Genomic DNA, 14,199 nt, shown 5'->3' with positions numbered 1-14,199 from the left:
TATCTGCTGCTACTATATCTGCTGCTAATATATCTGCTGATACTATATCTGCTACTATATCTGCTACTACTATATCTGCTACTATATCTGCTGCTACTATATCTGGTGCTACTATATCTGGTGGTACTATATCTGCTACTATATCTGCTGATACTATATATGCTACTATTTCTGCTGGTACTATATCTGCTGCTACTATATCTGCTACTATATCTGGTGCTACTATATCTGCTGCTACTATATCTGCTGCTACTATATCTGGTGCTACTATATCTGGTGCTACTATATCTGCTGCTACTATATCTGCTGCTACTATATCTGCTACTATATCTGCTACTATATCTGGTGCTACTATATCTGCTGCTACTATATCTGGTGCTACTATATCTGCTGTTACTATATCTGCTGCTACTATATCTGCTACTATATCTGCTACTATATCTGGTGCTACTATATCTGATGCTACTATATCTGGTGGTACTATATCTGCTGCTACTATATCTGATGCTACTATATCTGGTGCTACTATATCTGCTACTATATCTGGTGCTACTATATCTGCTACTATATCTGCTGCTACTATATCTGCTGCTACTATATCTGATGCTACTATATCTGCTACTATATCTACTGCTACTATAGCTACTGCTACTATATCTACTGCTACTATATCTGCTACTATATCTGCTACTATATCTGCTGCTACTATATCTGCTGCTACTATATCTGCTACTATATCTGCTACTATATCTGGTGCTACTATATCTGATGCTACTATATCTGGTGGTACTATATCTGCTGCTACTATATCTGATGCTACTATATCTGCTACTATATCTACTATATCTGATGCTACTATATCTGCTACTATATCTGATGATACTATATCTGCTGCTACTATATCTGATGCTACTATATCTGGTGGTAGTATATCTGGTGGTAGTATATCTACTATATCTGGGAACTATTTACTAGTGCACACCTTAACCAGGAAATGAACTGTCAGTCTATCACTGATGGGCTACCAGGAAATTAACTGTCATTCTATTACTGATGGGCAACCAGGAAATTAACTGTCATTCTATTACTGATGGGCAACCAGGAAATTAACTGTCATTCTATTACTGATGGGCAACCAGGAAATTAACTGTCATTCTATTACTGATGGGCAACCAGGAAATGAACTGTCATTCTATTACTGATGGGCAACCAGGAAATGAACTGTCATTCTATTACTGATGGGCAACCAGGAAATTAACTGTCATTCTATTACTGATGGGCAACCAGGAAATGAACTGTCATTCTATTACTGATGGGCAACCAGGAAATTAACTGTCATTCTATTACTGATGGGCAACCAGGAAATGAACTGTCATTCTATTACTTCCTTCCTTCCTCTCCCTCCTCCCCCTCCCCCATCCTTCCCAACCTCCCTCTTCTCTCCCCCCTGACCTCTATCCTCTCCTCATTCCCCTTATCTCCTCTCCCTCCTCCCCCTCCCCCATCCTCCCCATCCTCCCTCTTCTCTCCCCCCTGACCTCTATCCTCTCCTCATTCCCCTTCTCTCCTCTCCCTCCTCCCCCTCCCCCATCCTTCCCATCCTCCCTCTTCTCTCCCCCCTGACCTCTATCCTCTCCTCATTCCCCTTATCTCCTCTCCCTCCTCCCCCTCCCCCATCCTCCCCATCCTCCCTCTTCTCTCCCCCCTGACCTCTATCCTCTCCTCATTCCCCTTCTCTCCTCTCCCTCCTCCACCTCTCCCTTCAGGTGAGTGTGTTGGTCCCTATCAGTTACCTGGCGTTCTGGGCGGTGCTGCTGGGGTTCAGCCTGTACTCGGAGCCTGTGGTGTGTGGCATGGGGATCGTCATCATGCTCACCGGGGTACCCGTCTACTTCGTCGGGGTCCACTGGAAGAACAAGCCCAGATGTGTCTACAGGGTCGTGGGTGAGTGACTCCTACACTCCTCGTATTGCAAGTCCATGTAGGTCATTCATCAGACGCTCTTAGTCAGAGCAACTTACAGTCAACTACGTTAGGTATGCTGCTGTCTCTGTATCAACACTGATAAGGCAGAATGACATGCTGCTGTCTCTGTCGACACTGATAAGGCAGAATGACATGCTGCTGTCTCCCCATCGAACAGCTGATAAGACAGAATGACATGCTGCTGTCTCTATCGACACTGATAAGGCAGAATGACATGCTGCTGTCTCTGTATCAACACTGATAAGGCAGAATGACATGCTGCTGTCTCTGTATCAACACTGATAAGGCAGAATGACATGCTGCTGTCTCTGTATCAACACTGATAAGGCAGAATGACATGCTGCTGTCTCTGTATCATATGACATGCTGCTGTCTCTGTATCACACTGATAAGGCAGAATGACATGCTGCTGTCTCCATATCAACACTGATAAGGCAGAATGACATGCTGCTGTCACCATATCAACACTGATAAGGCAGAATGACATGCTGCTGTCTCTGTATCAACACTGATAAGACAGAATGACATGCTGCTGTCTCTGTATCAACACTGATAAGGCAGAATGACATGCTGCTGTCTCATATCAACACTGATATCAGGCAGAATGACATGCTGCTGTCTCCCATATCAACACTGATAAGGCAGAATGACATGCTGCTGTCTCTGTATCAACACTGATAAGGCAGAATGACATGCTGCTGTCTCTGTATCAACACTGATAAGGCAGAATGACATGCTGCTGTCTCCATATCAACACTGATAAGGCAGAATGACATGCTGCTGTCTCTGTATCAACACTGATAAGGCAGAATGACATGCTGCTGTCTCTGTATCAACACTGATAAGGCAGAATGACATGCTGCTGTCTTCACTGATAAGACAGAATGACATGCTGCTGTCTCCTTATCAACACTGATAAGGCAGAATGACATGCTGCTGTCTCCATATCGACACTGATAAGGCAGAATGACATGCTGCTGTCACCATATCAACACTGATAAGGCAGAATGACATGCTGCTGTCTCCCATATCAACACTGATAAGGCAGAATGACATGCTGCTGTCTCCATATCAACACTGATAAGGCAGAATGACATGCTGCTGTCTCTGTATCAACACTGATAAGGCAGAATGACATGCTGCTGTCTCCATATCGACACTGATAAGGCAGAATGACATGCTGCTGTCTCTGTATCAACACTGATAAGGCAGAATGACATGCTGCTGTCTCCTTATCAACACTGATAAGGCAGAATGACATGCTGCTGTCTCCTTATCAACACTGATAAGGCAGAATGACATGCTTGAGTCTGTCTGTTGATCAACACTGATAAGGCAGAATGACATGCTGTCGTCTGCAGGACATGTGTCTTACAACAGAATTACATTTTAGTCATGAAGTTGTCATCTACCACTAGAGGGCAGTACAAGCCTGCTCTTCCAGAGTCAAACACCATCATGTTGAGTCACGTGTTGAAGTCAGGGACTTCACTGTATATGTCTCTGACCCCCCTGCCTGTCTGTTCCAGAGTGTGTGACCTACGTGGGTCAGAAGCTGTGTTTCGTGGTGTTCCCCAAGAAGACCTGTCAGAGATCACCCCCTCACATCCTCGGATAAACACATCGACTGAACGAGCCCCCTCACAGCCTCGGATAAACACATCGACTGAAAGAGCACCCCCTCACAGCCTCGGATAAACACAATGACTGAACGAGCCCCCTCACAGCCTCGGATAAACACATCGACTGAACGAGCCCCCCTTACAGCCTTGGATAAACACATCGACTGAACGAGCCCCCCTCACAGCCTCGGATAAACACATCGACTGAAAGAGCACCCTCACAGCCTCGGATAAACACAATGACTGAACGAGCCCCCCCTCACAGCCTCGGATAAACACATCGACTGAACGAGCCCCCTTACAGCCTTGGATAAACACATCGACTGAACGAGCCCCCCTTACAGCCTTGGATAAACACATCGACTGAACGAGCCCCCCTTACAGCCTTGGATAAACACATCGACTGAACGAGCCCCCTTACAGCCTTGGATAAACACAATGACTGAAACCCCCCTCACAGCCTCGGATAAACATCGACTGAACGAGCCCCCTCACAGCCTCGATAAAGACATCGACTGAGACGCAGCCCCCCTTACAGCCTTGGATAAACACAACGACCAGAACGACTGAACGAGCCCCCCTCACAGCCTCGGATAACACATCGACTGAACACTCTCTCCCTGAGTGCATCCCAACAGGGGCTGAGCTGCCAGAACGGCCTTTATCCGCCCTACCAGGGACTTTTTAAAAAGCACCTTTCTGGGCCCTGGTGTAAAGTAGTGCATCCCAAATGGCACCCTATATAGTGCACTACTTTTGACCAAAGCATTTGGTGTAAAGTAGTGCACACAGGGTACTATTTCCACACAGGCTCTTCTTAACAGTAAAGAGAGAGTTTCCATCCTGGTACCTCTGAGAAGCTGCCTCAGGCTCTTCCATCCTGGTACCTCTGAGAGGCTGCCTCAGGCTCTTCCATCCTGGTACCTCTGAGAAGCTGCCTCAGGCTCTTCCATCCTGGTACTTCTGAGAGGCTGCCTCAGGCTCTTCCATCCTGGTACCTCTGAGAAGCTGCTTCAGGCTCTTCCATCCTGGTACTTCTGAGAGGCTGCCTCAGGCTCTTCCATCCTGGTACTTCTGAGAGCCTGCCTCAGGCTCTTCCATCCTGGTACTTCTGAGAGTCTGTCTCAGGATCTTCCATCCTGGTACTTCTGAAAGGCTGCCTCAGGCTGTGTTTAGTGGGAGGGGCATCAGGATCAGTAAAGGCTGTATTGGTCGATACCCCTCCCCTTCTCTTCACTAGACAACCAATGCCAAGACACCGTACTCAAGGAACTTTTATTTTCTGAGATATTTTTTTATATTTTTTTTAGTAGTATTTGTTTTTGAAATTAGTCTAAACTTTGTCCATTTTATTGTGCCTTACAAGTGGGATTCATTTGAATGTTTTTAATGTTTTGTTTCTTTGATGCGGCCTATTGATTTTGTGATGATATTAAGTTTCAACGGTGTACTACTCCCCTGACGTACAGTAGTATTTGCAGTGGTTTTCCTTTGGCTGCACTTCCCACTACTTCCTATGACTTCCTGTTTTCCCTGTAGTAACCTCTAGAGTTTGGTGGTGATGAGATACGGTCTGACCTGTAGTAACCTCTAGAGTTTGGTGTTAATGAGATACGGTCTGACCTGAGATAGGTCTGACCTGTACCTCTAGAGTTTGGTGTTAATGAGATACGGTCTGACCTGTAGTAACCTCTAGAGTTTGGTGTTAATGAGATACGGTCTGACCTGTAGTAACCTCTAGAGTTTGGTGTTAATGAGATACGGTCTGACCTGTAGTAACCTCTAGAGTTTGGTGTTGATGAGATACGGTCTGACCTGTAGTGACCTCTAGAGTTTGGTGGTGATGAGATACGGTCTGACCTGTAGTAACCTCTAGAGTTTGGTGGTGATGAGATACGGTCTTACCTGAGATACGGTCTGACCTGTAGTGACCTCTAGAGTTTGGTGGTAATGAGATACGGTCTGACCTGTAGTAACCTCTAGAGTTTGGTAGTGATGAGATACGGTCTGACCTGTAGTGACCTCTAGAGTTTGGTGGTGATGAGATACGGTCTGACCTGTAGTAACCTCTAGAGTTTGGTGGTGATGAGATACGGTCTGACCTGTAGTAACCTCTAGAGTTTGGTGGTGATGAGATACGGTCTGACCTGTAGTAACCTCTAGAGTTTGGTGGTGATGAGATACGGTCTGACCTGTAGTAACCTCTAGAGTTTGGTGGTGATGAGATACGGTCTTACCTGAGATACGGTCTGACCTGTAGTGACCTCTAGAGTTTGGTGGTAATGAGATACGGTCTGACCTGTAGTAATGAGATACGGTCTGACCTGCTAGAGTTTGGTGGTGATGAGATACGGTCTGACCTGTAGTAACCTCTAGAGTTTGGTGGTGATGAGATACGGTCTTACCTGAGATCGGTCTGACCTGTAGTGACCTCTAGAGTTTGGTGGTAATGAGATACGGTCTGACCTGTAGTAACCTCTAGAGTTTGGTGGTGATGAGATACGGTCTGACCTGTAGTAACCTCTAGAGTTTGGTGGTGATGAGATACGGTCTGACCTGTAGTGACCTCTAGAGTTTGGTGGTGATGAGATACGGTCTGACCTGTAGTGACCTCTAGAGTTTGGTGTTAATGAGATACGGTCCTGTAGTAACCTAGAGTTTGGTGGTGATGAGATACGGTCTGACCTGTAGTAACCTCTAGAGTTTGGTGTTGATGAGATACGGTCTGACCTGTAGTAACCTCTAGAGTTTGGTGGTGATGAGATACGGTCTGACCTGTAGTAACCTCTAGAGTTTGGTGGTGATGAGATACGGTCTGACCTGTAGTAACCTCTAGAGTTTGGTGGTGATGAGATACGGTCTGACCTGTAGTAACCTCTAGAGTTTGGTGGTGATGAGATACGGTCTGACCTGTAGTACCTCTAGGAGTTTGGTGGTGATGAGATGGTCTGACCTGTAGTGACCTCTAGAGTTTGGTGGTAATGAGATACGGTCTGACCTGTAGTAACCTCTAGAGTTTGGTGGTGATGAGATACGGTCTGACCTGTAGTAACCTCTAGAGTTTGGTAGTGATGAGATACGGTCTGACTATTGAATCTCCTGAAAAGAGAGAAGAGATTGAAAACTATTGAGGAGATTGAAAACTATTGTATCTCCTGAAAACAGAGAGGAGATTGAAAACTATTGAGGAGATTGAAAACTATTGAATCTCCTGAAAAGAGAGAGAAGAGATTGAAAACTATTGAATCTCCTGAAAAGAGAGGAGATTGAAAACTATTGACTCTCCTGAAAAGAGAGAGGAGATTGAAAACTATTGACTCTCCTGAAAAGAGAGAGAGGAGATTGAAAACTGTGTGACTCTCCTGAAAAGAGAGAGGAGATTGAAAACTATTGAATCTCCTGAAAAAGAGAGAGAGATTGAAAACTATTGAAAACTCTTGGAACTAATTTTAGTCTATGCAAACAGTGTTTGGGATTCCAGACTAGAGGAGCTCCTCAAATGGCATCATATTCCCTACGAGTACTACTTTAGACCAGGGTGCGTACAGCTCAGCTCAAAAGCAGTGCACTACATAGGGAATAGGTACCGTTAGGAACGAAGCCTAGGAATGTTCATGTTGTTTACTGCCTTTTATAGCCTAAATAGTGAGGACTGAGGTTTTGCACTAGAATCTCTCTGCAGGGTTTTTAATGCAGAGGGTAAAACTATGCCACTAATATCAAGGATGCTTCCTGCCCATCTGCCTATAAACAGCACTGCCAATCATTATGAAATGATGAGACCACAGAGTTAATTCACTGTGTCCCAGACAGAATGGGACTATTCAGAGACAGTACTATCAGAATGGGATCTAATTCACTGTGTCCCAGACAGTACTGTCTGAATGGGATCTGAATGGGGATCTTCTCATCTAATTCACTGTGGCCCAGACAGTACTGTCTGAATGGGGATCTACTTCCTCATCTAATTCACTGTGTCCCAGACAGTACTGTCTGAATGGGGGATATACCCTCATCTAATTCACTGTGTCCCAGAGTACTGTCTGAATGGGGGATCTACTTCCTCATCTAATTCACTGTGTCCCAGACAGTACTGTCTGAATGGGGATCTACTTCCTCATCTAATTCACTGTGGCCCAGACAGTACTGTCTGAATGGGATCTACTTCCTCATCTAATTCACTGTGTCCCAGACAGTACTGTCTGAATGGGGGATCTACTTCCTCATCTAATTCACTGTGGCTAGACAGTACTATCAGAATGGGATCCACTTCCTCATCTAATTCACTGTGTCCCCCAGACAGTACTGTCTGAATGGGGATCTACTTCCTCATCTAATTCACTGTGTCCCAGACAGTACTGTCTGAATGGGGATCTACTTCCTCATCTAATTCACTGTGTCCCAGACAGTACTATCAGAATGGATCCCCTTCTCATCTGTGGGAATAACTAGCTATACTGTTACAGATGTGACAGGCCAAGCATGTGTTGTAAAGGTCTGACACAGAGCCATACTTAGACCCAGGCTAAATATATGGTCTCTGGGTCTACAAATGCTGTCTATTTCTGGTCTCACAGACAGTCACTGTGGGTCCCTGGTCCCCTCCTCTCTACAGACAGTCACTGTGTGTCCCTAGTCCCTCCCTCCTCTACAGACAGTCACTGGGTCCCTGGTCCCCTCCACCTCTACAGACAGTCACTGTGTGTCCCTAATCCCTCCTCCTCTACAGACAGTCACTGTGTGTCCCTAGTCCCCTCCTCCTCTACAGACAGTCACTGTGTGTCCCTAGTCCCCTCCTCCTCTACAGACAGTCACTGTGTGTCCCTAGTCCCTCCTCCTCTACAGACAGTCACTGTGTGTCCCTAGTCCCTCCTCCTCTACAGACAGTCACTGTGTGTCCCTAGTCCCTCCTTCAATACAGACCACTGTGTGTCCCTAGTCCCTCCTCCTCTACAGACAGTCACTGTGTGTCCCTAGTCCCTCCTCCTCTACAGACAGTCACTGTGTGTCCCTAGTCCCTCCTCCTCTACAGACAGTCACTGTGTGTCCCTAGTCCCTCCTCCTCTACAGACAGTCACTGTGTGTCCCTAGTCCCTCCTCCTCTACAGACAGTCACTGTGTGTCCCTAGTCCCTCCTCCTCTACAGACAGTCACTGTGTGTCCCTAGTCCCTCCTCCTCTACAGACAGTCACTGTGTGTCCCTAGTCCCTCCTCCCTCTACAGACAGTACTGTGTGTCCCTAGTCCCTCCTCCTCTACAGACAGTCACTGTGTGTCCCTGGTCCCCTCCTCCTTTACAGACAGTCACTGTGTGTCCCTAGTCCCCTCTCCCTACAGACAGTCACTGTGTGTCCCTGGTCCCTCCTCCTCTACAGACAGTCACTGTGTGTCCCAGTCCCCTCCTCCTCTACAGACAGTCACTGTGTGTCCCTAGTCCCCATTCCTCTGCTTTCCCTCTACAGACATCACTGTGTGTCCCTGGTCCCCTCCTCCTTCAATACAGACAGTCACTGTGTGTCCCTAGTCCCCTCCTCCTCTACAGACAGTCACTGTGTTCCAGGTGGTCCCTCCTCCTTGACAGTCATGTGTGTCTCTAGTTTTCTACAGACAGTACTGTCCCTCTACAAACAGTCACTGCCCTAAGACTCCTCTACAGACAGTCACTGTGTGTCCCTCAGTCCCCTCAATCCTCTACAGACAGTCACTGTCTGTCCCAGTCCCCTCGATGCTAATACTCTAAAGATAGTCTGTCTGTTTTCTCCCTTGTTTCCTTCCTCGATCTAATACTGACAGTCACTGTCTGTTTTCCTACAGTTTCCTTCCTCAATGCTAATACAAAGATATCTGTCTGTTTTCTAGTTTCCTTCCTCGATCCTCTACTGTAAACAGTCACTGTTTTCACAGTCCCCTCAATGCTAATACTGTAAAGATATCTGTCTGTTTTTTTCCTTCCAGCCCTACCACAGTGAGGCACGTTGTTAGCTCAACCAGGTAAATATTGTCCGAAAGTCTCAGGGATTCACGGTAAAACATCGCATTCCTCCGACGTACACTGTGACGCATGCTATACATACGTTCTGTTTTGCAGTGTATTTTTGGTGTACTTTTCTGTTTTGTAAAATAATATGAAATGTATGAGGATAACAATAATAGCTTATTAAATATAATTCTGAGGAACAAAAGTGACAATTTATATTTTCATCATTTTTTGTGTTTGTTTATGTCTAGAGGTTCCTCTACTATCATCAGTGGTAATACTATCATCAGTGGTATCTCTACTATCATCAGTGGTATCTCTACTATCATCAGTGGTATCTCTACTATCATCAGTCTGTTATCTCTACTATCATCAGTTTCTCTACTATCATGGCAATATCTCTAAACTATCATCAGTTTGTATCTCTACTATCATCAGTGGTAGATATCTCTAATATCATCAGTGGTGGTATCTCTACTATCATCAGTGGTATCTCTACTATCATCAGTGGTAGGTATCTCTAATATCATCAGTGGTAGGTATCTGTACTATCATCAGTATCTCTACTATCATCAGTGGTATCTCTACTATCATCAGTGGTAGGTATCTCTACTATCATCAGTTTCCTACTATCATCAGCCCTACCATCAGTGGTAGGTATCTCTACTATCATCAGTTATCTCTACTATCAACAATGTAAATATCATCAGTGGTATCTCTACTATCATCAGTGGAATCTCTAAAATCATCAGTGGTATCTCTACTATCATCAGTGGTATCTCTATTATCATCAGTGGTATCTCTACTATCATCAGTGGTACCTCTACTTCATCAGTGGTACCTCTACTATCATCAGTGGTACCTCTACTATCATCAGTTGTAGGTATCTCTACTATCATCAGTGATATATCTACTATCATCAGTGGTAGGTATCTCTACTATCATCAGTGGTATCTCTACTATCATCAGTTTTTGGTATCTCTACTATCATCAGTGGTATCTCTACTATCATCAGTGGTAGATATCTCTACTATCATCAGTGGTATCTCTACTATCATCAGTGGCAGGTATCTCTACTATCATCAGTGATATATCTACTATCATCAGTGGTAGGTATCTCTACAATCATCAGTGATATATCTACTATCATCAGTGGTAGGTATCTCTACAATCATCAGTGATATATCTACTATCATCAGTGGTAGGTATCTCTACTATCATCAGTGGTATCTCTACTATCATCAGTGGTAGGTATCTCTACTATCATCAGTGGTATCTCTACTATCATCAATGATATCTCTACTATCATCAGTGGTATATCTCTACTATCATCAGTGGTATCTCTACTATCATCAGTATCTCTACTATCATCAGTGGTATCTCTACTATCATCAGTGGTACCTCTACTATCATCAGTGGTATCTCTACTATCATCAGTGGTATCTCTACTATCATCAGTGGTACCTCTACTATCATCAGTGGTATCTCTACTATCATCAGTGGTACCTCTACTATCATCAGTTGTAGGTATCTCTACTATCATCAGTGATATATCTACTATCATCAGTGGTAGGTATCTCTACTATCATCAGTGGTATCTCTACTATCATCAGTGGTAGGTATCTCTACTATCATCAGTGGTATCTCTACTATCATCAGTGATATCTCTACTATCATCAGTGGTATCTCTACTATCATCAGTGGTAGGTATCTCTACTATCATCAGTGATATATCTACTATCATCAGTGGTAGGTATCTCTACAATCATCAGTGATATATCTACTATCATCAGTGGTAGGTATCTCTACAATCATCAGTGGTATCTCTACTATCATCAGTGGTACCTCTACTATCATCAGTGGTATCTCTACTATCATCAGTGGTAGCTCTACTATCATCAGTGGTAGGTATCTCTACTATCATCAGTGGTAGGTATCTCTACTATCATCAGTGGTAGGTATCTCTACTATCATCAGTGGTATCTCTACTATCACCAGTGGTACCTCTACTATCATCAGTGGTATCTCTACTATCATCAGTGGTATCTCTACTATCATCAGTGGTACCTCTACTATCACCAGTGGTACCTCTACTATCATCAGTGGTATCTCTACTATCATCAGTGGTATCTCTACTATCATCAGTGGTATCTCTACTATCATCAGTGGTATCTCTACTTATCATGGTCAGTGGTATCACTATCATCAGTGGTATCTCTACTATCATCAGAGGTATCTCTACTATCATCAGTGGTATCTCTCTATCATCAGTGGTACCTCTACTATCATCAGTGGTATCTCTACTATCATCAGTGGTATCTCTACTATCATCAGTGGTACCTCTACTATCATCAGTGGTAGGTATCTCTACTATCATCAGTGGTACCTCTACTATCATCAGTGGTATCTCTACTATCATCAGTGGTATATCTACTATCATGAGTGGTACCTCTACTATCATCAGTGGTACCTCTACTATCATCAGTGGTATCTCTACTATCATCAGTGGTATCTCTACTATCATCAGTGGTACCTCTACTATCATCAGTGGTAGGTATCTCTACTATCATCAGTGGTACCTCTACTATCATCAGTGGTATCTCTACTATCATCAGTGGTATCTCTACTATCATCAGTGGTGCCTCTACTATCATCAGTGGTACCTCTACTATCATCAGTGGTACCTCTACTATCATCAGTGGTAGGTATCTCTACTATCATCAGCATTAGCTGTTGATCTGGCTAGCATTAGTTGTTGATCTGGCTAGCATTAGCTGTTGATCTGGCTAGCATTAGTTATTGATCTGGCTAGCATTAGTTATTGATCTGGCTAGCATTAGTTGTTGATCTGGCTAGCATTAGCTTTTGATCTGGCTAGCATTAGCTGGTGATCTGGCTAGCATTAGTTGTTGATCTGGCTAGCATTAGCTGTTGATCTGGCTAGCATTAGCTGTTGATCTGGCTAGCATTAGTTGTTGATCTGGCTAGCATTAGCTGTTGATCTGGCTAGCTTTAGTTGTTGATCTGGCTAGCATTAGTTGTTGATCTGGCGAGCATTAGTTATTGATCTGGCTAGCATTAGTTATTGATCTGGCTAGCATTAGTTGTTGATCTGGCGAGCATTAGTTATTGATCTGGCTAGCATTAGTTATTGATCTGGCTAGCATTAGTTGTTGATCTGGCTAGCATTAGTTGTTGACTTCCTGAGGACTTCCTGCTGAACCAACATGACCTTTATTAAACACCAGAGGACTTCCTGCTGAACCAACATGACCTTTATTAAACACCAGAGGACTTCCTGCTGAACCAACATGACCTTTATTAAACACCAGAGGACTTCCTGCTGAACCAACATGACCTTTATTAAACACCAGAGGACGTCCTGCTGAACCAACATGACCTTTATTAAACACCAGAGGACTTCCTGCCGTCTGTCTCTCCATCATTACCAACTGTTGTCCTGGAATGTGTCCCAAATGGCCCCTGTGTTGTCTATGTAGTGCCCTCATGTTGTCCAGAGCCATATGGGGTAAGTCTTAGACCAAGGTTAGTGAGGCTCCGTTCAGAATGTGTCCCAGATGGCCCCTGTGTTGTCTATGTAGTGCCCTCATGTTGTCCAGAGCCATATGGGGTAAGTCTTAGACCAAGGTTAGTGAGGCTCCGTTCAGAATGTGTCCCAAATGGTCCCTGTGTTGTCTATGTAGTGCCCTCATGTTGCCCAGAGCCATATGGGGTAAGTCTTAGACCAAGGTTAGTGAGGCTCCGTTCAGAATGTGTCCCAGATGGCCCCTGTGTTGTCTATGTAGTGCCCTCATGTTGCCCAGAGCCATATGGGGTAAGTCTTAGACCAAGGTTAGTGAGGCTCCGTTCAGAATGTGTCCCAGATGGCCCCTGTGTTGTCTATGTAGTGCCCTCATGTTGCCCAGAGCCATATGGGGTAAGTCTTAGACCAAGGTTAGTGAGGCTCCGTTCAGAATGTGTCCCAAATGGCCTGTTTACAAAAACAGACGATGGTGATATGAGTCAGTGTGATTGAGTCTCTGTGACTGAGTTAGTGTCACTGAGTTAGTATGACTGAGTTAGTGTGATTGAGTCAGTGTGACTGAGTCAGAGTGACTGAGTCAGTGTGATTGAGTCAGTGTGATTGAGTCAGTGTGATTGAGTCTCTGTGACTGAGTTAGTGTCACTGAGTTAGTATGACTGAGTTAGTGTGACTGAGTCAGTGTGATTGAGTCAGTGTGACTGAGTCAGAGTGACTGAGTCAGTGTGATTGAGTCAGTGTGATTGAGTCAGTGTGATTGAGTCTCTGTGACTGAGTTAGTGTCACTGAGTTAGTATGACTGAGTTAGTGTGACTGAGTCAGTGTGATTGAGTCAGTGTGATTGAGTCAGTGTGACTGAGTCAGAGTGACTGAGTCAGTGTGATTGAGTCAGTGTGATTGAGTCAGTGTGATTGAGTCAGAGTGATTGAGTCTCTGTGACTGAGTTAGTGTCACTGAGTTAGTATGACTGAGTTAGTGTGACTGAGTCAGTGTGATTGAGTCAGTGTGATTGAGTCAGAGTGATTGAGTCAGTGTGATTGAGTCAGTGTGACTGAGTCAGAGTGACTGAGTCAG

This window comes from Oncorhynchus gorbuscha, linkage group LG05 (genome assembly GCF_021184085.1).
Source record: "Oncorhynchus gorbuscha isolate QuinsamMale2020 ecotype Even-year linkage group LG05, OgorEven_v1.0, whole genome shotgun sequence".
Classification (NCBI taxonomy): Eukaryota; Metazoa; Chordata; class Actinopteri; order Salmoniformes; family Salmonidae; genus Oncorhynchus; species Oncorhynchus gorbuscha.
The sequence above is the reverse complement of the archived record's forward strand: the minus strand, read 5'-3'. Positions refer to the sequence as shown.